The sequence below is a fragment of the Tursiops truncatus genome, chromosome 2, assembly GCF_011762595.2.
Source record: "Tursiops truncatus isolate mTurTru1 chromosome 2, mTurTru1.mat.Y, whole genome shotgun sequence".
Lineage (NCBI taxonomy): Eukaryota > Metazoa > Chordata > Mammalia > Artiodactyla > Delphinidae > Tursiops > Tursiops truncatus.
Genome location: NC_047035.1, coordinates 47,124,859 through 47,150,044, shown reverse-complemented (window position 1 = coordinate 47,150,044; position 25,186 = coordinate 47,124,859). Strand labels below are relative to the sequence as shown.

The window sequence follows — 25,186 nt, the reverse complement described above, 5'->3', positions numbered from 1 at the left end:
CCTTTCTTGCCATCACAGAACACCGGGTAGAGGTCCACATCCAGACTCTCTAGGTCCTCTGACCACTAGACTTGAACCTCCCTCACTCAGACCCTGAAGCCCAGAATCTGCAGAACCAGAACTATACAGCTGTCCACAGCACCAAGGGGCTGGTCTCCTTAGGTGGATATGCTATTTTCTGCTTGTTAGACAGGCAATGTAAATGGAGAAGATGTCACTGAAGATTCATGGTTTGTCATTGAGAAGTAGGTCAGCAGGAGAGAAAGGATGTACAAACCTACCTCTTGTGATGGGGTCTGTGCATAGTCACCCTGATGTTTACTCTGAAACCACTAAATTGGGTAAAAAAGGGGAAATGTAGCATTAATCGAGCTCTTTACTCCATGATGTGGCTCTCAGAAAGGAATCCTACTGTGTCTAGATCCAAGGCACTGTTTTTGTCCCTATGGTCAGCACTAGATGTGCTGAGCTCAGTGGCTGCTATGCTTTTATGTAGGCACTGGAGATAAGACAATAAGACAATGTCTCACTCTCATGGGGTTTTATACCGAGTGAGAGGAGACAGACTATGAACAAATAAACAGACAAGAACATATCAGATGGTGATAGGTGATAGTAAATCAGGGTGATTGATGGACAGTTAGTGCTGGGGTGTGGGAATAACTTAGCTTGAGATGTTGGGGACAGACTAACTAAAGACGTTAATCAGTGACTTGAATGACAAAAAAGAGCTAACCGGGTGATGATGCAGGGAAAGGGCTTCCCTGCAGAGGGAACTGCTAGTGGAAAGGCCCTAAGCTGGGAAGGAGCTTAGTGTTTTGGAACAAACAGAAGAGAGACCCGTGTGGCTGGAGCTGAGCGAGGTGGGGATACATGATGAGGTTGGAAAGTTTGCCAGGAGCCAGATCATGAGGGATCTTGTGGGCCAGGGGAAGAGCAAATCCAGAATGGTCCTAGAATTGGATTAGACCCTAGCATGCATCTAGTTTGCCCTTCTTACTTCAAAAATGAGCAAACAGGGCTTCCCTGGTGGCGCAGTGGTTGAGAGTCCGCCTGCCGATGCAGGGGACACGAGTTCGTGCCCCGGTCCGGGAAGATCCCACATGCCGCGGAGTGGCTGGGCCCGTGAGCCATGGCCGCTGAGCCTGCGCGTCTGGAGCCTGTGCTCTGCAACGGGAGAGGCCACAACAGTGAGAGGCCCGCGTACCGCAAAAAAAAAAAAAAAAAAAAGAGCAAAAAGAGATGAGATTTTGTCACTCCATCTCCACCAGCCAACTTTGGTTATGCTACAACTGGAAACAAGATCTTGGACCCACAGTCTTTGTCACTTATCATTAAACTCTTCCTGAATACTAAAAAGGTGGGGCTCCTGAGAATCGTTGAACGCTTAAACACCTCGTCTTTAAAATATGCCACAATTGTACTGTCTTCTTGACTCATATTCGACAATGAGAAAATCACAGAGGCAAAGCCAATATTGTAGAGTAGATTTCTATTTTCCATAGAGAGGGATAGTTTGAATATTTGACTCTCACTTCTCATTAAGAATGAAATTTTATAAGAAAAAACCGATTTTTTTCACCAAGAGCCTGTGTTCAGGTGCCATGCTTGCCATGAAGAATTTTCATAGCCAAGGATCACACTTCAGACTTCTTGGTAGGCTTGGGTATAACCTGGATGAGCACGGGGGGAGGGCAGGGGAGTATGTGTGGGTATGAGACAAACATGGGTAAGGACTGGTCAATTATTTTTAAAAAATCAGGGGACTTCCCTGGTGGCTCAGTGGTTAAGGATCCGCCTACAAATGCAGGGGACACAGGTTTGATCCCTGGTCCGGGAAGATCCCACATGCCACGGAGCAACTAAGCCCATGTGCCACAACTACTGAGCCTGTACTCTAGAGCCCGCGAGCCACAACTACTGAGCCCACGTGCTGCAACTACTGAAGCCTGTGTGCCCTAGAGCCCATGCTCCACAACAAGAGAAGCCACCGCAATGAGAAACCTGAGAACCGCAACGAAGAGTAGCTCCCGCTCGCCACAACTAGGGAAAGCCTGCACACAACAACGAAGACCCAATGCAGCCAAAAACAAAAACACAAAACAACAACAACAAAAATCAGGCAGTATGGCATAGTTACCGAGCACATAGACTGTGGCTCTAGACTAGATGGGTCTGAATCCCAGCTCTGTCACTAACTGGCTGTGTGAATTTGGGCAAATAATCTAATCTCCGTTCCTCATTTTCTTACCTATAAAAGGGAGTCATAATAGTATCCTCCTCATAGGCAATTAAACAAATTAATATCTGTAAAAAACATGTAGAACAATATTTGTTGCATAATGCTTGTTACATAACAAACACTATATAAATGTTTCAAAGATTTAAAAAGAGACATGAAAAGTATGGAATTATCCTTCACCCACCTTGTAAAAAAAGGGAGGGGGCTTATCAACATCTTTGTAGACTAGTTATGCATCGTTTCAATAGTGAGTTTGACTTAGTTTGACTTTAGTGTCATAGTTTGACTTTAGCGTCACACACCAAATGCAACCCCATCATTCTAGAATTGGGATGTATTCCTACTACAGGGACATACGGTGCTGCTTCTATGTCTAAGAGGCGTTATCATTCTACTGTACATACATTCAGAATCAGAAAACCTCATTGTAAGTTACCTTTACACAGGACATATGTGCATATACATGTCTTGGTTTTTCAAATAGCAGTGACTTTGCCTAAAGGAGCAGTGGCTTTCACATCCTCCTCTGGGTTGGGAAGAAGGCTTTATTGAAGAGGGAATATAAATGGAGATTTATTTGGGACTAGCTGAGATCTTCAGTTCTAAAAGGATTTGAGGCTGGCTTGATGAAGCACAGACCTACAGCAAGAGATGCGCTAGTGGAATAGAAGCTTGTTGTCACTGCTCTAGCCCCTCATTCATTCAGCATTTATAACCCCAAGATCTGCTGCCAGCGAGGTGCAATGGCAAATGACGCCCTCATTCTCTGGCCTGGAGTCCCCCAGATTTCATGCCACCGCCCCTTATGCTTCCTTTCCATTAACTGACAGAGTTTTTGTTTTCTCTCTCTTCTATAGTCTCCCCTTTTCTCTCTATCTTTGAAGGAGAAGGTAATGGAGAAGAGTCCCACTCCTTCCTCTAGGAGATCTTGAATGGACAGAAGAGTGTCCTTCTTGTCTTTGTCTAGGGATGAAAGTATAAATGAGGGGACAGCTTCAGATCCAAAATGATAGGCCTGGAAGGAACTGCAGAGGCCATTGGAATACTTCCTTACTTTGGGATTTTTAGGCACACGGTAGGAAGAGTTAAGGCTTGCACAGTGAACTAAGGTAAACGGAGGAGATTGCTTATAGCTGAGGTGCCAAGCTGGGCACACCCGCTGCCCTGCTTGGCCACCCTGAGGGCTGAGGGGATCTTCAAGAGATCTGCGATCTTCAAAGCCAACCCTACATATCAATAGCTGAAGGTGAGGAAAAAGAGAAGGTGGAGGGTCATCTAGAAGGATTATGATCCAGGCCTGATTGCCAATTGCCTGAGCCTGGTTCACATTTCCTTGGCCAGTACTTGTCATACAGACACATCTGACTGTAAGGAAGACTGGGAACTGGGTTTAGCTTGTGTGTCCAGAGGAAAGGATACTGATTTGGTGAATAGCCTGTCAGTCTCTACCATAGAGAGTATGTGGCCAATGGTGCCCCAAGGACAGTGGCAGAGTTGAAACACATTTCTTAAACCAAAGCACAGTGCTCTCCTCACCAAACCACACTCTGCCATCTCTCTCATAGGTTTCTTACCTTAGGGGGATAGAAAACCCCACAAAAGTGGCTAAAAGGGAGCCAAGAAGAAAGTTGTTAGTCCCTTTTCTAAGAAAGATCGGTAAGAAAGCTTTGTTACTGAACCAACTTTGTTTTGCCTGGCGCTCAGCAAGCCAAAATGCTGAGACACCCAGGCCTGCAGCAAAGAGAGGGCTTATTCGCAAGGTGGACCAAATGAGGAGATGGGAGACAAGACTCAATTCTGCCTCCCCGTAGGCAAGGGGCTGGGAGTGCTTATGGGATAACGAATATGGAAGCAGGGCGTCTGAGGCATGGGGCATGTGAGGGGCATGGGGGGCATGGGGAAAAGGTGCGGTCATCGTGGTTCTGCACAGTCGTAACTAAGCACAGGCCTCTGTAGTTCAAAAGTGGAGGCACTTAGCACGATCTGGGGGTGGAGTTTTCAGTCCTCTGCCATCAAAAGGTCACCAAGAGGACACTCGCACATGCCCAGTTGGAGGGTCGGAGGTCCTATCCAGTCTTTAACTAGCTCAGCTTCAACTAGTTGCAGCTGAGACTCCAAGTTCCTGGAAAAAACTCCCCCAAACATCTTATTGTTTAGGCTGCATGTTGCTTGGAGGACATTCAGGTCTTAAAATGACCTTGATTAGTGAAGGCAGGTGAAATGGATTTGACTAATCATTATGCAAGGTTTCAGCATCAGCTATGTTCAATATCAGAAGTACAAGAAACAATACTCTCAAGGACTCAAGGAACCAAAATTGTATCTGATGGCCTCAAGGGTCATATTTTTAAAGTGAGCCTTGTTGATCTACAGAAGGATGAAGTTGCACTTAGAAAATCCAAGCTAACTACCAAGGATATTCAGGGCAAAAAACTGTCTGACCAACTTCCATGGCATGGATCTTACCCATGAAAAAACGTGCTCCATGGTCAAAAGAATGGCAGACCATGACTGAAGCTCAGGTTGATGTCAAGACTACTGATGGCCATTTGCTTTGTCTGTTGTGTTGGTTTTATTAAAAAAACAGAAAAAGAAACAACCAGATTTGGAAGAACTCTTACCCTCAGCACCTACCTATAGGTCCCCCAAATCTAGAAAAAGATGATGGAAATCATGACCCAAGAGGTACAGACAAATGATTTGAAAGAAGGGCTCTATAAATTGATTCCAGATTGCACTGGGAGAGACATAGAAAAGGCTTGCCAATCTAGAAACACCGCTTTATGATGTGTTCATTAGAAAACTAAAAGCGCTGAAGAAGCCCAAGTTTACATTGGGAAACTCATGGCACGTCATAGTGAAGGCGATGGTTCTGGAAAAGCTCCCGGGGATGAGACTGGCGATAAGGTTGAGCGAGCTGATGGAGATGGGCCACCAGTCCACAGATCTGCTCCAAATTCAGACCTTTTTTTAACATCTTTATTGGAGTATAATTGCTTACAATGGTGTGTTGGTTTCTGCTGTATAACAAAGTGAGTCAGCTGTACATATACGTACATCCCCATATCTTCTCCCTCTTGCGTCTCCCTCTCACCCTCCCTAGCCCACCCCTCTAGGTGGTCACAAAGCACCGACCTGATCTCCCTGTGCTATGTGGCTGCTTCCCACTAGCTATCTATTTAACAGTTGGTAGTATATATGTCCATGCCTCTCTCTCACTTCGTCCCAGCTTGCCCTTCCCCCTCCCCGTGTCCTCAAGTCCATTCTCTACCTAAAATTCAGACTTTTAATGGTGACAAAAACAAAGTCTTATTTGTGGGGGAAAAAAGAAAATCACAGCCCCTTACAAACAATTCTGGTATAGAATCCAGTCAAATTCTGCTCACAGGGAGGCCTGGTGCGACACATGGGAATCCCACAAGGAAGGGTCAGCTTTGCCTCTTGATACGACAGAGCATCGCCACTGTACCATGAACCCTTTGTGAGACAATCGGCCTCCGAATACTGAGCCTTGCTTTTTCTCACTTCTTTCGGACCTTCCCCACTTGGTTCCTTCCTGAGGAGCGAAAGCCAAGGTGAGGGTTATTGCACGGTTCACCGCAAACACCTGTCTCTCGGTTTTACCTCAACCTTTGATTCAGATGTTTTCCTTCCCTTCGCTTCTATATTTGGCCCTTTGGTCTGTCCCGTGAGCTGACTTTCATCATCCAATTAGAAACAACACCCTCTTCTCGCCACCAGTTTCTCTGGGAACCCTAGGGAGTAACCCCCAAGCCTCCCGCACTCCCCGTGGGGCTAGCAGGGCTTCAAAGGAGCACGGCGGCTGCTCCACCTCACGGCTGGGCTGCCCTTCTGTTTGAACAGCTTCCATTGCTCACTGCTGATCGGTAACTCAATGATTCATTAAACACATAAACAATGAGTGAATCTGTTCCATTAGCGAGGCCACCTGTTGATCTCAGCCGCTCCGCCGCTCCCAGCTGAACTCGGTGCACATGAACAACAGAATGCCTCTGTCAGTCGAGCGCCCCGTCCGTGTTTGATGGCATGTTAGAGCTGGAAAAGCAGAGTCCTGGCTCTGCTGGCGCTTTCATGCTCTTCCTTTCATCTGGGGGCAGGGCTGCAAGAATATACTGTGAATACAATGCACCTCTCTATAATCAACGGGAAAACTCCAAGAGTTTGGTCATTATTGCCCCCGTAGGCTCGCGGAATGAGACAAAGAGGAGAGAGGGAAGATCCTGTACCCTTTGGCCTGCAGGTGCCGGGGCAACAGAATTAACCAAGGGCTACACAAAAACAAAAACAAAAAACCCAAACCAAGCGAAGCCAACTATCTGTAAAAAGCAATCCTATTGATTGTGATGACATCTTCTCTCCCCTGGAAATAATACAATCTTTGCTACTTGGCTGCTGGTTCCTGCAGCTGCGCCAGGCCTTGAGGAGCTGGTCTACTAGTGTGTACCAGCTGATTTTAAATCAAGACTACTAAAAATCCTACAGAGCTGAGTTAAGGTTCTCACACAGGCATCACAGTCAAGAAAACTTGATATTATTATTTTAAAATACATCATTTTCTCTTATGCATAACTTAACTCCTCCTATTATTGTAATAAAGACGGGGCCTTTCATAAGGTCAGCAATGTTTGTTTGCAGCCTGAAAGCTGTATCATACCAGGAATAGGGAAACATAATCTTTTCTCAACTGAGTATTAAATTGCCTCTTTAGGGTGAATTTAGTTTTTGAATGCCATAGTCGTTAAGTTTTGTATTGCATACTTCAGAATTGTTAGGTATAAATTTCCCTGTAGTGACACTTCGATGGAAATATTTGATTACATAGCTCAGTTTTTATGTTTATGATAGGTTTATTCTAGTATATCAGTAAAAACTTTGTTGTTCACTGGTTTTTTAAGAAAATGGATGATGAAGAAATAAAGGGAAATGACTCTTCAAAGCAAACTACTCCAGTTCCTATCAGCTTACCATGTAAACATTTTTTAAAAAATCAGTTTTCATTACCATACAGATTTCAGAGATTACTGTTGCTAGTGGCTGTTTTACTTTCATTTTTGTAGCCCTGGAAATGACAGAACTCCAGGTGAGTAATTCAGTTTGTGCCTCTTTCATGAATATTATTTTGCTTTTAGAGGATGTACTTTGAGCTACAAACATTCAGAGTGAACAAGGTAAACAGACTGAGGCAGGCAGATCCCACTACTTGGGTTCTCTAGGCAGGTGTGAGCATATCTCCCTCATCCAATACATAAAAGGACCACGTGCATTTTCAAAGGGATTTCTGCAATCCTGGTCTTTTGACAACCACCACTACGATTTGATTGCCAAATGCAGGTGGTCGCACAATCAAAAGAATCCTCAGATTCCTCCGTGCAAAAAAGAAAAGCACAAGAAGTGACTTTTAAAAAAGAATAAATAGGGGACGTCCCTGGTGGTCCAGTGGCTAAGACTCTGCGCTCCCAATGCAGAGTGCCTGGGTTCGATCCCTGGTCAGGGAACTCGATCCCACATGCCGCAACTAAAGATCCCACATGCCGCAACTAAAGATCCCACATGCCGCAACTAAAGAACCCACGTGCCGCAACTAAGACTGGCGTAGCCAAATAAATAAATAAATATTTTTAAAAAAGACTAAACAGGAGATAGCCACATACAAACTAACAATTGGATGGAAAACCCAGAGCTATCCTCTCATGTGATTAGACTAGTACCATCCAATAGAACTGTCTGCGATGATGAAAGGGTCCTATACCTGTGCTGTTCAGTGAGATAGCCACATGTGGCTACTGAGCCCTTGAAAGGCAGCTAATATGACTGAGGAACTAAATGTCAATCCTAGTTAACTTAAATGTAAATAGACACATGTATTTAGTGGTTACTGTATTGGACCAACAAGGATTATTCTGTAACTCAGTGAGGACATAGACCAGGTTGGTCTTGATTGTGATATGCCCAGTTCTTGGGTTGGTTTCCTACCTTCGTTGTAAACACTCAATAGATATTTGTTGCATGAGAACGTATATCTGATCATGCTGCATCGTCCCTTAATAGTCTTTGGTGCTTCTCCCAGCCAGAGAGCTCTTAAGTCCCGGCAGGCCCTCAACTCCATCTACCTCTGCTCCAGCATATACAATTTTTTAATCCATCCTTTGACTTGCCCTCATTTTCCTGTCCCTCTGTTTTTGTATGTGTAATTTCCTTGGCCTGGAATATTCTTCTTCCCACTCGTCCACCTCGGCAGATCTCTCTGCTTATCTTTCAAGACCGGAAATATGACTTTCTTTGTAAAATTTTTGCCAACTGCCTCAAACTGAGTTAATCACCCTCTTCTTTGGGTTCCCATAGTGGCGTAGTATAAATATCAGAGCAGGGGTGTCTTAGGGCAGATTCTCAGATCTGTGAGCAAATATTTGTAAGGAAATTCCCAAGGGAAACTAGGAAAGTAGTGGGTGGGGGCAGAGGGCAGGGAGGGGAGGAAGCCAAGTAAGTGTGCAATCACAAAGTCACACAGAGGGTGGTTTTTGCCCGATCTGCAGGCAAACTTATTAACTCTATAAATCAAGCCTTACAGTTGTCCTGAATGAAGGCAAAGAAACTAGAGCTTTCAGACTCTCACATCCATCAGTAACTAGTTAAGGACCACCCAGGGGCCGTGTGTGCGCTCCCAGGCACTTTGGTCTCTCCATCTGCGTGTGCCAAGGAGACACAAAGGATAGCTCTCCAAGATAGAGGGCAGGTTCTGGCTGTGGGAAGTGAAGCCATTAGATATTCGACATTATCCACTACGAGGGGTATTAGAATTGAGTCTATCTGGTTGCAAACCCAGATATATCTTTTCCTAGAGAATTGTGACAATTGTTTTCAGTCTCAGTTTCCTCCTCTGTAAGATTTAGAAAATAATTGTATCTAACTCTTGGGTTTAAGGTGAAGTTTAAATAGGATAATGTGTGGAAAGTATTTAGCATAGTGTGGGGTAACTCATAAAAAAGTAAAAAAATGTTACATTATTATAACACAGCATTCTATCATGATTGCATATCACTCCTCCACAAGCGTTGAGATTTTCTAGGGCAGTAACTGGCCTCATTGGTCTTTAAATCACTTGAACCTAAGCCAATGCCTGATCTTGAGTAGATGTCAGATCAATCAATATTTCTTGAGTAAATGAGTGAAACTCACTTTTGAACTAATCTCTCTTATCATCTGTGATGATACATTGAAATTCTCTCTTCATGTGTCTATTTCGCCCATTAGACCACATTGGTAAGGTTTCTTATTCTCTTTTGATTCCCTGAAATATGGTACAAACTGATACATGACAGTTGCTAAATAATTGTTGAACTGACGTTTGTTGGTTAAGTGTCCAGAATCCTCTAAGGGTAAGACCATTATAATCTGAAGGGTTGTTTTCTCTACTTCAGAAGAGTTTGTTTGCAGACAGTGATCTCAGGTCACTTACGGTTCAGTACAGGAAAACAGAAACTCCTCTAGGTTTTCAAGCAGAATATGATTTAATAGAGGGAATTAGGTGCTATAGCAGGCTGAGTTTCTAAAATGATCCCCTAAAGAAGTTCCCTCACTAATCCCAGAAGCTCTGAATGTGCTCATATATCATTCCTGTGATTATATTGTGTTCTATGGCATAGTTTATCTTAAGAAAGAGATGACTTGGGTGGCCTGATCTAATCACAAGAGCCCTTAAAAGCAGGGCATGTTCTCAGCTGAGAACAGAAAAGAGAGTCAGAGCAGAAGTGTGAGGGCATTTGACCTGAGGGTCCTATTGCCGGCCACGATGTTCTAAGAAAGACTTGATGTGCAGCTGCTAGTTTGAAGGTAGAGGAGGCCATGGGGGGGGGGGGGGGATGTGGGTGGCTTTTAGGAGCTGGAGAGGCCTCTGGCTGACAGCAAGCAAGGAATTGTGGACCTCAGTCCTAAAACCATAAAGAGGTGAATTCTGCCAACAGAATGAACCTGGGAGGAGATTCTTTCCAGAGCCTCCAGTTAAGATCCCAATCTGTCTGACACCTTGGCTTCAGCCTTGTGAGACCCTGGGCATAGAAGCCAGCTGAGCCTGAACTTCTGACCTATAGAGCTGTGAGGTAATAAATGGGGGTTGCCTCAGGCTGCTAAGTTTGCAATAGCTTGCTACTCCGTGATAGGAGACAAAGGCAGTGCTTACCAGATTGTGGAAAAACCTGGAGTCAGGAAAGCAAGGTGGGCTACTCCCAGCTTTCAGGTTATATCCCCACAGGCTGCCACCCGAGATCAGGAGCTGCAGGAAATTACAACTGACTCACAGTCCTGAAGCGGGGGCCTGGCGGTGAAGGAGACCAGCCAGCTGCCTCACTGGCCACATTTACTGACAGTCACGCTCAGTTACCCACACTGCTGCTGACAGAGGAAGAGGTGCCCTTGCTGTCTCCCACCTTACAAATAAACTCACAAATGAATTTTATTGTTAAACGTGTCATATCCAGAACCTTGGTGGAGAGGAAGTCTGGGATATGTGGTTCCCCTGAGATAAAGGGGAACCTATAGGTAGGGGTTGGGGACAACGCTACTGACAATGAATGGTACCCAATATGGCTCTTCAAACTTTTAAAATCCTTTCAAGTCAGCCTTCTTGTAGGAATTATTATTTTTATTTTACAGATCAGAAAACTGGGGTTCAGTTGGGTTAAATATCTTGCCTAAAATCTCATAAATAGGAAGTAGCAAAACCAAGATTAGAACCCAGATCTGTTTCTTCCCAAGCCTACATTTTTCAGCCTCCGCAGCTGCTGCCGGCCTTGGGATGGAATTTATATGATTGCCTGACAGTTGGACCCTCTGGGCCCAACTGAGGGGGCAATAGAAGTGGTGGCAATTCCATTTTCTTAAAGAGTTCCTTTGGTTCCTGGTCTGAGGCTGCTGTTAGTCTCATGTTGGGGGCCTCTCTCCTCCCCTCCCCTCCCCTCATTGCAGCTTCCTCCTTGGCCCGCAGTCTCTGACTTTGGACACAGCCCTGGCAATGTGTGCTCTGACTTCTGGGTTTATTTGGGGGCATTCCCTGCTGTCCTTCTGTCTTCTGAACACATAGGATTGGCCCTTCTCTGGGCTCAAGGTCTCTCTGCCTTTCCCCCATGGGGGCTGGTGCTGGGCTAGCAGCAGCGTCAGAAGGAACGTTCCCTGAAGAGAGGGGTCATGGAGCATTTCCCCCAGACAGCTCTATCTTCGCTGCATACCAATCCAATTACAAACAAATTGGCCCACGGGCTCAAGCACGAGAGTGATTTGGCCTTCTCTCTTCTCTTGCTGACAGTTTTAAACCTGCTTTCTTTAAAAACCCAACTCAGTGAGATTTTAGCACCCAAGCCTAAGAGAGGTGGGATGCAATTATCCCCAATACTGGGGTGAAGTGAAGCTCAGGGGAGAAGCTCTGCATACTATTTTTCAGGGAAAATGAAAGAGAAAGAGACAGGTTCTCTGGGATTTCCCATGACTGCAGATTAGAGGCTGGGGAGCTGGTCTTTCCAGATCTGCCCCGACCAGCTCTCTGGGTTCTCTTTTCCCCCTCGCTGGCTCCTTTTCTCTTTTGGACTTTTCCTCAATGGTGAGGAATTCATCCCTGGGTTTCTACAAGAAAGAAGGAATGCTTCAACAGTCTTTAGTATGCCTTAAAGGACATTTTTTTTAAACATATGCTCACAGTTTGATACACCTGAACTCAAATAAATGCAGGGCATCTACGTCAGAGATAAGTGCCGAGCCCACCTATTTAGAAAGTCGAGGATCAGCCAGGATTTCTTCACTTGGATCCCATGGGAAAAGTTTTTGGAGGGAGACACATGAAAGAATGAGCTCCTTCTGCTTTGTTAAAAGTCTATTTAAAAACACTTTAAGTGGAAGACCCAACTTCACTAGAAAGAAAAGCAGATATAAAGTAAGGTTGTACATGTAGTTGGTTTTTTTGATTAAAAATTCCTCAGTCCAGGTTTTCCTCGGTGGTATTATTCTGGGTTGCATACTGACATTGCTGGAGTAGTCTGCTCCATTTGCTTCCTTCCATCCCCTTGTCTCTTTGGGAAAGATCACTTGTCACTTTCGATCATCACACCACTCACACTTCTCACGTGAGGACCTGCAATGGAGTTTCTGGTGCAAATCTAGTTCACTTGGGTTGAGGTGCCTGGCTGGCAGGGAGCTGAGACAACTCCCTCATCGCAGGACCAATCAGGAGAGCCTCTTCCACACCACTCTTCTTTTCACAGAGATGTCTCAGATGATTTCCAGGGTGATCCAGAAGATCTTACTGAGATGCTTAAAAAGACAAAATCAAACGATGGATCTAGAGATGGGCATGTTCTCGGCTACGCGCTGGGGGATATGCCAGTGACTTGGGTAGGTGCATTCACTGTTCCCATGGAGTCCAGTGGGGGAAACAAACAAGTGCAGGCTCTTACCAGTGAGAGCCATGCTATGATGGGGAGAAGGATATCGTGGGAGCACAAAAAAATGGATGTGTAACCCTGATGTAGCAAGAAGATGTCCTAGAAGAGGTGGAGATTGGGGATAAGGATGCTAATGATATTGCAGAGTCTCTGTGATGAGGCCTCAGAAACTGACTTGAGCAGAGAAGAGACCTGTGTGTCACTGACGGACATTTGCCGAGGAGTACCACTTGGATTGATTGCAACGCTACCCTGGCCGAGCCGATGGATTTCGCAGCTGCACTTTGATGGCTTTTGACTTCTCCATCACTAAGTCAGTCAACGAGCCAGAGCTCCTCCTTATTTATTTCCTGCCTCTCTTAAACAACAGCTGTGTAACGCAGTGCTCTTAAAGTGGACATGTTGAAAAGTATATAGGAATCCCAAAAGGAATGTGTGGTGAGGGGAGTGGGAGACCAGTTTGACAGTTGTCAAACTGTCAAATCTGGGGGTGAATGAAATATCCACGAAGGATCTCCAAGAAGACAGAATATTCATATTTACTTTCGACCAGGGAGCATTGGAACCTATGTCTCCAGATTTGGAAGTCTAGGATATTAATTCATTGTGACATCTGGTCCTTCTCTTTGATATTTTAAAAATAGGCTAGAAACAGAATTGTGAATCCATGCTCTAAAGCACTACTCTCAGATTCTGGGAAAGAATGCAACTTTGAGTTTATCTTGTTTATCCAACTCGTCTCTGGTCATTTGTGTAACATGATATTCATCCATTGGATGCTCTAAGCCAATTTCTAGCACAAGGTTTCCATTTTGTTATAATCATCCATGAAAGAAAAGAATGTGGAAATATCTGTCTTGCCATTTTCAAGGACTGTGGTGGTACCAGTAGCTGGCTGCTTCTAGTCTTTGCTGCAGCTACTCGAGAACGTGAGATTCTCTAAGAATCCTAGAATTTTGGAACTAGAAAGAAAAATCAGCAACATGTCACAAGGACCATAAAGATGCTCATACCCTTTGTTCCAGTCAATACACTCCAAGGAACTGCAAAGAAATGTCACTCAACAGACCCACAGATACACATTATCAAAGATGTTCACTCTAGTAATTTTTTTTTTTTTGGTAAGAGTAAAAAAATGAGAGACCACCAAGATGTTCAACATTATGGATCTTGTTTTGAAAGTTGAGACACATTCACTTGAAGGACTATTATGCAGTCCTAAAATAATTATGGCATCTATAATTATGAAAGCAATTATTCACAAATGTTAAATGAATGCCTACCATGTATCTCTACTCTGGTACAATAAAGGAATATGCAGTTTTCAAATCTATGTATGCTATGATGTTAGCTATGTGCAAGATGCATGCCTATGGAATAAAATGTGTAGAAATGTTATTCGTTGGCAGGGTAATGAATAATATATAAGTGTCTTAGAAAATTTTTGTTACATTGTCTTAGATGCCAATTAATATACGTGAAAATTATGATAGGAGTACAGAAGAAGGTGCTGCTAGCTTTGGGGAAGACTTCTGAGAATGTAAGAGTGACCATCCATTCATTCTTGGTTCATATATTTATTGAGCAACTACTATGTGCTAAAAATACAGCAGTGGTTAAGACAGAGTCACAATCTTCACAATTTTTAGTCAGATCTGTGTTTTACTTTACTTAATTTTAATTTAATGAATACTTGAATTTTAAAAGTCACCTTTAAAATAATCTATGCTAATTTCCATCTTTCCTATCTCCTCCTTCCAAAAACACTTGTTAGAGGTACAATTTCAGTTACAGAGACAGTAATTTCCCCGAGCTCACACCGCTTACTTACAGCAAACCTGGTACTTGAATCTGACTCTCAGTTTACCTGCTACCTCACTCCCCTCATTTCTCTCATGGTCCTCTCATCTCTTTTAGAAATAAGTTGTTAGAACAACAATGGAGGATCAGACAAGCCCTATTTAGAACCATGTTTTAACAAATTGGACAGGAAGTGAGAATGGTCTAGACCAGTGCTTCCCAAGATATACAGTACATTGGGATCACCCTAGGGTCTTGTCTAAGTGCAGATTTTGATTCTGGAGTGTCGAGTGGGCCTTGAGAGTCTCCATTTCTCACAAGTTCCCAGGTGAGGCTGATAGTACCTGTTCTTGAGTAGCAAGGTTCTAAAGGATGGAAACTGTCTAAGGACAGAGGAGATTCAAGTTTAATGTGTAGCCAGTGCTCTTTCTAGTTTTATCCCAGGGAAGTAAAGATGTCAATTATTTACAAAGTCTATTCTTTCTGTTACTAACTGCTGACATGCTTTCTTTCCCTCTCAGCTCACAATATGACCATGAAAGGCAGCAAAATAGTCTAGAACTATACCCCTAAGAGATAATGGAACAGGAGTTCACATCAGGCTCATCTGACACCCAAGCCCCTTCTCTTAACTACTGTGATGTGTAGCACTCACCCTGTGTTCCCCACCCTGGCCCAAGTGGTCAAGGGCCAGATTTTTGGATTCAAGACCAAAACTTGGCTGAAACCCAACTAAGCACTTAATACTGGCGACAAGTTACCGCCTTTATTTGTGTTTCTATTTCTTCAGCTATGTGTGTGGACAATAATAACATCCATCTCATTGGACGGTTGTATAATTAAGTGAGATAATGTATACTAGTCACTTACCTCAGTGTCTGGCGTGGAGCAAGTGCTCAGTAAAAGTGGATATGATTATCATGGTTAGTTGAGTCTGAATCTCATTCTGCATTGTTATTCTAGGGGAATTCACACGAGCCCGGTGCTTGAGGCAGACAGGCTATTAAATCATTATATTTATTTCAAATTTAATATTAATTGAACATACTCTAAATATAAATAATAAATAAAATGCTAAATAAAATATATACATTATGAATACATGCATATTTAGATGACCATATATATTTAAATAAAATTTAATATATCTAATTAATGAAAATATTGATACAATAACTATATATGGACAAAATATAAATCAGAGAAATAAGTATTTAAAGTTTAAATAAAAATAAAGCTATAATATAATGTAAATAAATTTAAATAATATATTAAAATCATTTAAATACATTGTATATCATTTTTATATGTGCTATGTATGTATGTATATATATATATATATGTACATGAATGCAACAATTGTTAATGCACAAATTTTTGAATACTATGAGAATACAGAAGATGGTGTAACTGACTTTAGGGCATGGTGGGAGAGAGAACTTTTGAGCTGAGTCTTGAAGGATTAATTTGAGGTTGGGAAAAAGCGTTTTGGGCTGAGGGTTTGGGGTGAGGAGGGCGGTAGGCAATAGGCTGTAATGAAAATTGGTGCTAGTTTGTGAAGAGCCCCTAAATCATGACCTTTATCTCTGGGAAGGTGGTTTTGAGCAAGCCAGGCATGTGATGAGATGTGTGTTGTAGTAAGTAAGTCTGTAGGGTGGATAACTTGGTAGAAGAGCTTTGGTCTGCTTCCTTCAGAAGTCTATCATCCAACCCTGCGATCGTCTTTCAAAACTGCCCTCCCCAGTGAAGAGGAAAGGGGGAAGCAACCACTGTAATTGGGTATTTTCTAGTCAGTGTGTCTCTGGGTACTAAAATTTCCCATTCAGTGGTAAGGTTTGAGGCGTTTTCCCTGAAGAGGAAAAAAGAATTGTTGATGCAAAAAATGTATGAAAGGAGGAAAAAGTGAACACAGAGAAATGCCTTATTCATGTTCCTTTTCTCAATACTAATTTCTTATGCTTAGAGACCCTTCCCTTTAACCTGACCTTGAAAAGAATGAACTTTGAATGTCTCAGGAGTGTTTATGATTGAGGTGAAGACTGAAGGTAGGGTGCTCTGATGATGGAGGGAAATTTTAATTCTCTTCCTTCATCGCTGGCTACATCATGCAGTTGGAGAAGGAAAGGAAACATTTCCTTAAAAAGAAAACATTCTAAAATTGGAATCTGATAAAACCCCTCATATCATCTCCAAAGGGAATCACTCTATAGGGTGTTTCTTGGGAATCAGATGCAGAGATCTGCATATCTTTATTGGTCGTGCTCACAGGAATAGCATCTTAAAGTCTTGTTCCGTAACATATCATGCAAAAATAAATGATAATTATACTTGACTGTTCCTTTCATTTAAGGATCGTAATCTTCCAAATGTTAATCAATAAAGACTCATAACACCCTGTGAGGAAGGTAAATGTTATTGTGCTATTTTATGGATGAGGAAGATGATTAATAAGATTATTAAGCAATTTGCCCATAACAAGGTGAGTTAGTAGATATGGGAGTCAAATTTCCACCCTCTGAGACAAACACGGTTAATTGCTAAACCAAGATAAAAGCCTTTACTCTTCCTTTTAAAATGATTGTGCAAAATTGAACCATGGCTTTTTGCTTCCAAGTTACCCAAGAATCTAGAGATCATCCAAAATAAAAATGTGATGATACAGTTTTCAAAAAGGGAGAGTCTCATATTTACCATGTGTGAATTTGTTTCCTCATTGGTTAATAGAACCTCAGGACTGCAGTGATCTTTTTTTTAGGATTATCTATTTTATTTTTATTGAAATTCAGTTGATGTACAATATTATATATTACAGGTGTACAATATAGTGATTCACAATTTTTAAAGGTTATACTCTCCAAAAACTAAAAACAGAATTACCATATGACCCAGCAATACCACACCTGGGTTATCTATCCCCCCCAAAAACCAAAACACTAATTTGAAAAGACATGCAGTGTTCATAACAGCATTATTTACATCAACAGATGAATGGATAAAGAATATGTGATATATATACGCAATTACACAATGGAATACTGCTCAGCCATAACAAAGAATGAAATTTTCCCATTTACAGCAACATGGATGGACTTGGAGGACTGTAGTGTTTTGTTGCTTAACCAATTTGTAGCTGCATCACAATCTTTACAAAGAAGGAATGAAGTTTGTTATTACTTGGAATACCCACTAGTTTCTAAATCTGTCCTATATTTAGATCTATGTCTTGTAGGACGCACCTAACACAGTACTTGGGGCTTTAAATGAGAATAATTTCATACCACTTATTGGGATGTAGAGTTCTAGTGTGTTTTCTCTAATAATACCAGCTATACTTTATTAAGCACTTATTATGTGACACACACTTTGCTAGAGGCTCAACATAATTCACATTATTCTGTAAACACTGTGAAGAAGGTTCTATCTGCATTTGACAGATGAGAAGTCTGAAGCTTCAATAGGTTAGAAAACGTGCTCAGTCAGGATAGCATAGCTAACAAGTACTAAAGCCTGGAATCTCCCAAGATTGTCTGATCCTAAAACTCAACTATTCTGAATATGAGATTGCAAGCCAAAACATCAGATCATTAGAACTCCTTCCTAAAGAATAATAGAAGTTTAATACATGTCTTTTTCTGTGCTTTAGCTTTCATTAAAATGAGATTAAACATTTGACATACTTCTTTACCTGACCAAAATGGCAGTGGAAATTTGTAGGTGGATCCTGCTTTAGGCTCAGATACAGAATTCGTAGGAAACAACTATAGCAAAACATTAGTCTTTAGATAAAGTTTCTCCAATCCCTGGAGTTCTCATTTTTCTTCACAGACTGAAGTAAGTAAGTATACACTGCTACTTTCTGTCTCCCTGATCATACCAAGCATCTCCCCCAGGACACATACTTAGTAGTTGTCAAAAATTCATTTTGTTGTTTCAAAGGCTTTTTCCTGTTTAATATTCAATTTTAGTTCCCTTTGCTTTTTTGACTTCTCTATAAAATGTTGGCAACATCTGAAGTTCCATTCTCTTCTGATCATGATGACATTCCAACTCTGTTACTGTTTACCTCGTTGGTTCCATGGGGGACTTTTCTAAAGGTTGTTTGTTTTGCTGAAGGACTGGTAAATGATGTGTTTCAGAAGTGACATTTTGACTTGTAGGGGCCAGGCAATCTGGACATGGAGAGACTTTCTATAAATCCCACATGTTTTTCCGTATTTCAATGCTGTCATCTTAAATGCAGCATCTGTGGCGTAAAACTGCCAAAGAGGGTCATATTTTTATTTTTTACCAATAATTCTAGGCGACCTGCTTTTGCCCAGATCCAACAACTTAGATTATTTACTGACTTTTCTATTAAATTGGGCCCTTTTTTTCTGAACACTAAAGATTTGATGTAGTATAAAATATCTCTTTGGCACTGCCACTTAAAAATGTATACACATGCTACTTCCAGCAAACAGTTTTCTTGAAAAACAAGATGAACATTTAATGGAAGCTTTAATTCTAACTTAAGACACTTACAATATTACACTAGCAAAAAAGAATTCACCAACAGCTGCATGTCTGAGAGACCAAGGGACTGATTAAATCTGTCACATGGACAACATCTAACTCTTTGAATGGTAGGTGTGCACCACAGCTTGGAGTAAGTCTGTTACCAGATGAGCCAACTTCAAAGATAGTGGTGGGCCGCGCAGCCGATAGTAGGAGGTGGGGAAGCATCAAAGCTTCAAAGAAAGTTGAGGTTAGTTTAAGAAAATAAAACTTTAAATTCACTGAACACAAAGATATTCTGAGGTATGTTGATAATGACCTGACATTTATTTCCAGTTTTTGTGCCATTAGTATGCAAAGACAGATTAAATAAATAATGAAAATTAATTGCATTTATATTTTAAACAGAAGAGTACTTCAAATGCAAATAGGAGACATCCTGTCTACAAGGATATTTAGCCAATTCCTTGATGCGTGTGGTTGCGAAGCGTACTGAATGTTGTCCAAGAGGCACAGATGGGATGATTTAGGCACAAACAACTTTTATTTTGTTACTTCTGTGCAAACTCTTGGACATACCTGCCTTTATAAAAATTATATTCTTGATGTGCATATGAAAAGCCTTAAATGTACATCAAGAAATTATATAGAGAGCAGTTTCTTGGCTAATATCTAGGGTTATTAAACTTTAATATATTACAGATCCATGTTCCTTACAGATTTGTTATAATTTAGGAGCTAAATGTTGACAGTTCCTCGTTACGGAACTTTTATTTAAGATTTCTATCAAAATAACATCTCCCACCTGATTTGAAGCAGCAATTTCTGGGATTGTTTCCTTTTTAATGCACACATATTGTGAATGCCCTAGATGATACAGTCAGACTTAAGTACTTTTGATACTAGGAAACTCTTACGCCTGAGATGTTGTGAAAACCTTTTCCTGAGCCCCCCAACTCCCCACCAAAGTATTTGTTTGCTTCTTCTAGTTGGATACTAGGAGGCTTAGAACCATGTTTGTGGCCCACCCCCAATAATGTATAGGATTTCAAGTCAGGCATGTTTCTATACTAGTTTCACTCCTGGTTTGAAATTATTTTCCTACTCCTGTTTTCTTTTTAAATTTTCTCTAAAATTTTGTTAATATTAAATCTTATAATTTCGAATAGTTTTCTTTTAAATTTTACTTAACCTTATCACAGTATATAAGCCACTTAAAAAAGCTTTCTCAAACTGAATAGCACAGCAATGAATGAAATAAAAAATACAGATGTTTTGACACCTAGCGCTAACTCATGATACAAATGCCAAAGCTTTAACTGCCTTTTTGCATGGATGGTACATGGTTGCCTAGATTTCCAAAGGCAAAGTGGAATTAGAAAGAATATTATTATAAATGATTAACTCATCCAGGTCATAATGAGGATAATTATTTTTGTGTATCTTTATCCCTCTGGGATATGGAATAATTGCATCAGCGCTTTGCCAAGTAATATTTAAACATTGTTATTGGTTGAAACAAAATGCAAGTCTTTGTCTGGCCTGATCCAATATGTCCAAGTGCAAAGAACGATACAGAAAAGGTAACGCCCAGATTCACATTTACTAAGGGATTCCGAATAATGCCCTAAATGACTATTTGGAGCTCAGTTACATGCAGGTGCTAGGAGGATTTATGCTGTGAATGCCTGAAATACTTTCTCCACGGAGGGGAGATTATTAAGTACTAGTGAGCCTGAGTGTTTGGTGCCAATACTAACCATTAACTTTTGGCTCTGAGCCATGACTGTCTACTCTGCAGTGGATTCTGCCACCAAGGGGAAGGTCATTAAGGGCTGTTCTTTATTCTCGTTAGTATGTTCCAACATAATTAACAGAAGTTGTTCACCAGATGGTTTCCTTCCTGTCAGCAAGTACCTCCAGCTTAATGGGCTATGCAGGATTCTTTACTTTAAGTGGGTGAGGCGGGAAGCAAATTTAAAATATACCATCTTTGATCCTCCCACTTCTAATTAGATCTAAAGGCTTTAGATAATAATGTAAAGGGGGAAGGGAAATGAAATCATTCTAGAAATCAAAGAGTCACAGAAGGCCAACAGGAGTTTTATACATATCATGGAGTGTTTCTTCCTCTGTGCTAGGACTCTGCCCGGCACCAAGAAAAGTGCAGACCATTGTCAGCTTCCTGCTGAAGCATGTTCATAGAGCCTTAGAGCTGAAATGGATTTAAAATATGATAATAAAATTCAATAAATGCTTACCTGGTTCCCACTGGGTCTCAGAAATTGTACTGGGTGCTGGGGATATAAAGCAAGACCTTGCCCTTGTTGCTCCAGAGGTTGGAAAGTAATGGGAGGTCAGACACATAAACTGACGATTTACAAAAGTTTGGTAAATATGGAATTGGAAACTAATGGTTTCTAATCCCAGTGCCATCCCCCCTCTTTGTGTGATAAACCTTGATCTTGTTCAGGTATGCCCTCTCTTGCACATAGCACTGGGTGAAAGTGGGGCTGCTCTAAGCCAGTCTTCAACTGTTCCATTCCCCTTGCCAGTGTATGGCTTAAGAATTGCACATGGAAGCCACCTCTGGCCAAGAATCATGAAAGGAGGCTTGACTGGGAGCTTCTGGGACAGGCTTTCTTGCTCCTAAGAAAGCACTGGAAGACATGGCCTCCTTTTCTTCCATTGTTGAGGTTGTAATACTAGAAATCATCTAGCCATATGGTATAAAGCATAGTAAACTACATTCTATTAGCTCAAACTAAGTAATTTTTCTCTAAACTTGTTACATTTAGGAAATGGTTTTATTAGAAGGAAAATAATTTAAAATATCCCATTCTTATTCATTCCTCAAATGACTATTATAACAACCTTGTAAATCATGTGAGACAGAAACCATCCTCTTTGTAGCAGATGGGGAAACTGAGACTCAGAGAGACTATAATGTGATGTGCCTAGACAAAGCTGTGGGCTTCTGAAGTGAAGTACCCCTACTACCCAACCATACCACAGAGCAGAAAACTCAATCCCACAGGCCAAGGAAACAATGAAATTACAAAACTTTTCTTTTCGTTTTTTGGCCTGAAAAGTACTAACTCTGTTTTCTCTTGAACTGGAATTCTAAACTCTAAATTCACTTGCATTTCCCCTATATTTTTACATGGAGAAATATTTGAATTGAAGTAAGGTGAAAAGGGCTTTCTAATGGGGGTAAAATACCATTAAAAGTCAGTCTAGACTACTAATGATCAGACATGGTTTCAAAAGATTTTGAGACACAACAAAGGCCTTCCAGTTTCATGCACTGCATGCCATCACTCCACCTAGGAGGGATTGCAACAGTGATGCATGGGCTGGAAGGCTGAGCTATAAAAACACTGTCCAGGGTAGTTACAGGCTTAATAATCATGTGTTGTCACTCAGTTGTGAAGATAATTTCATTCACTTGCTGTAGCTGTTAGAACTTCTTTGTTTACAAGTGACAGTAAGCCCAACTCAACTGGTTGAAGCAAAACAGGGACTATATTGGCTCATGTAATTGAAAAATACTCAATAGTTGTCTCTGACTTCAGGTGCAGCTTGATTTAGGGCTCAACTTCCGTCATTAGCCTCCATCTATAGGTTCTCCTTTCTCTGGGGGAGCTCAATTTTCGCTCTGAGTGGTAGTCCCAAACTGTAGGCTCATTTCACCATAGCACCACCGGAAATGGGGTTTGCTTCTTGTAGAGCTCAAATGAAAGTCCAGGAATTGAACTTCATTGGCCTTGACTATATCATTCTGGTATATTGAGTTATTTCTTGGTCATAATTCTTCACTCTCTTGTAGCTGTTTTATACATCTACCTCCCTACCATGGTCTCATGGTAGGCAAAATATACTCCTCTTCCCTTGGCCATGGGCTTGGCCATGACTTGTTTGCTGTATGTTATGCTGTGTGTCTTTGGCAGGTAACATTCCCTCTCAGTGTCTGCTGCTGCATCTGTAAGATGGGGATGCTTCAATATAAGAACAGCTGTTGGAGAGCGTCAGAAATAATACATGTAGGGGACTTCCCTGGTGGTGCAGTGGTTGAGAATCTGCCTGCCAATGCAGGGGACATGGGTTCGAGCCCTGGTCCAGGGAGATCCCACATGCCGCAGAGCAACTAAGCCTGTGAGCCACAACTACTGAGCCCATGTGCCACAACTACTGAAGCCCCCTAGAGCCCATGCTCTGTGATAAGAGAGGCCACCGCAATGAGAAGACCGTGTACAGCAACGAAGACCCAACGCAGTCAAAAATAAATAAATGTTTTAAAAAGAAATAATACATGTAAAACCTGGCCCTTTGTAGGTGCTCAATAAATGTTGGCTATCCTAATATTGGTGATGTCATTATTATTAGAATTACAGCTGATCCTTAAACAACACAGGTTTGAATTGCATGAGTCTACTTATGCACAGATTTTTTTCAATTAATATATAAGTACTATAAATGTATTTTCTCCACCTTATGATTTTCCTAATAACATTTCCTTTTCTCTAGCTTATTTTATTGTAAGAATACATATATAATACATAAAATATACAAAATATATGTTAATCGACTCTTTATGGTATTGTAAGACTCCTGGTCAACAGTAGGCTGTTAGTAGTTAAGTTTTTAGGGAGTCAAAAAAATTTTTTTTTCTTTTTAAAAATTTTTTTCTATGCACACCACCCGCCCCCAACTTCTCCCAGTGGAACATCTTAGCAAAGTTTTAAATATTTCGTTTGACATCTTTATCTAATATAACCTAGGCTAAATGCTCACTTTTTAAATTAGCTAGTAAGGTGATAATATAGAAATCATAGACCTCACAATATTGTTCGGAAGTTAATTTTTAAAAAGTTATTTTTATCGGGGTATAGTTGTTTCACAATGTTGTGTTAGTTTCTACTGTACAGCGAAGTGAGGTAGAGTTCCCTGTGCTATACAGCAGGTTCTCATTAGTTATCTATTTTATACATATTAGTGTATATATGTCAATCCCAATCTCCCAGTTCATCTGGGAAGTCAAAAATTATATGTGAATTTTCAACTGTGCAGAGGGTCAGCACCCCTAACCCCCATGTTGTTTAAGGGTCAACTGTATATTAGAAAAAATGTGTGGAGTTTACAGGAAAGCCACTCTTAGCTTTCGAAGAACACTTAGCACTGTCCAAAAATAGAATGGGCTTCTTAATGTCATAGTGAGTCCCCTGTCCCTGGGAACTGTTCCAATAGAGGCTGGACTTGGGGAACGGAATATATAGGACTTTCTAGGAGTGCCAGGAGGCTACTTTATATGATTTCTAGGGTACCCTCTAACCCTGAGACCCTAAATTCGATGAACTGTGAGCCAGCTTTATTAACAGAAGTTTATTAACTGAGCAAACACTAAAAGGCATTACAAGTGGGGAGAACAAACATCTGGATGTACTTGGAATAATCTGGGTTTAGACGTATTGTCCTGGTGCAGTTATGAAAGCATCCCCTTTCCTTCTCAACAGTGTCCCAGTTTGGATGATAAAATGCTATAGTCACCCTAATTATACCTAATTCAGTGAACAGAAGCCAAGCATATTCTTGTTATTTTCTAAATAAGTTATTCCCCGTTAGTGCCAGAATTACTGTTCTTCCTGGGTTCCCCTTCCTGGTGTAATGGTATTATCATCGTCCTATTAACTCAGCCTCACGCCTATGGAAACCACTTGAGCATTTCTGCCATCCTCTCCCTGCACCTTCAATCAGTTGCCATACCCTTTTTTTTTTTTGCGGTACGCGGGCCTCTCACTGTTGTGGCCTCTCCCGTTGCGGAGCACAGGCCCCGGACGCACAGGCTCAGCGATCATGGCTCACAGGCCCAGCCGCTCCGAGGCATGTGGGATCTTCCCAGACCGGGGCACGAACCCGTGTCCCCTGCATCGGCAGGCGGACTCCCAACCACTGCGCCACCAGGGAAGCCCTGCCATACCCTTTTGATCCTATCTCCAAAACGTCTCCCGTATCTGCCCCTTCTTTTAAGTCTCACTGCTTTAATTCAGGTCTTGTTACCTCTTGCCTGGAGCATTGTAAAACCCTCCTAACAGCCCGACCCATTCTATTATCCGTAAACCCCGCTGCCACTAGCGTGTGCCTTTTAAAGTGTACCACCAATCTCGCTGATACTTTTTATTAACCTAGATAAATAAAATCAAGT

At 41.6% G+C, this 25,186-nt stretch overlaps 1 pseudogene; it reads left to right on the top strand.

Annotated features, from left to right (window-relative positions):
- The window catches only part of LOC101323526 (small ribosomal subunit protein eS1-like), an 88,928-nt pseudogene that overhangs the window by 1,896 nt on the left and 61,846 nt on the right, over nt 1-25,186 (top strand).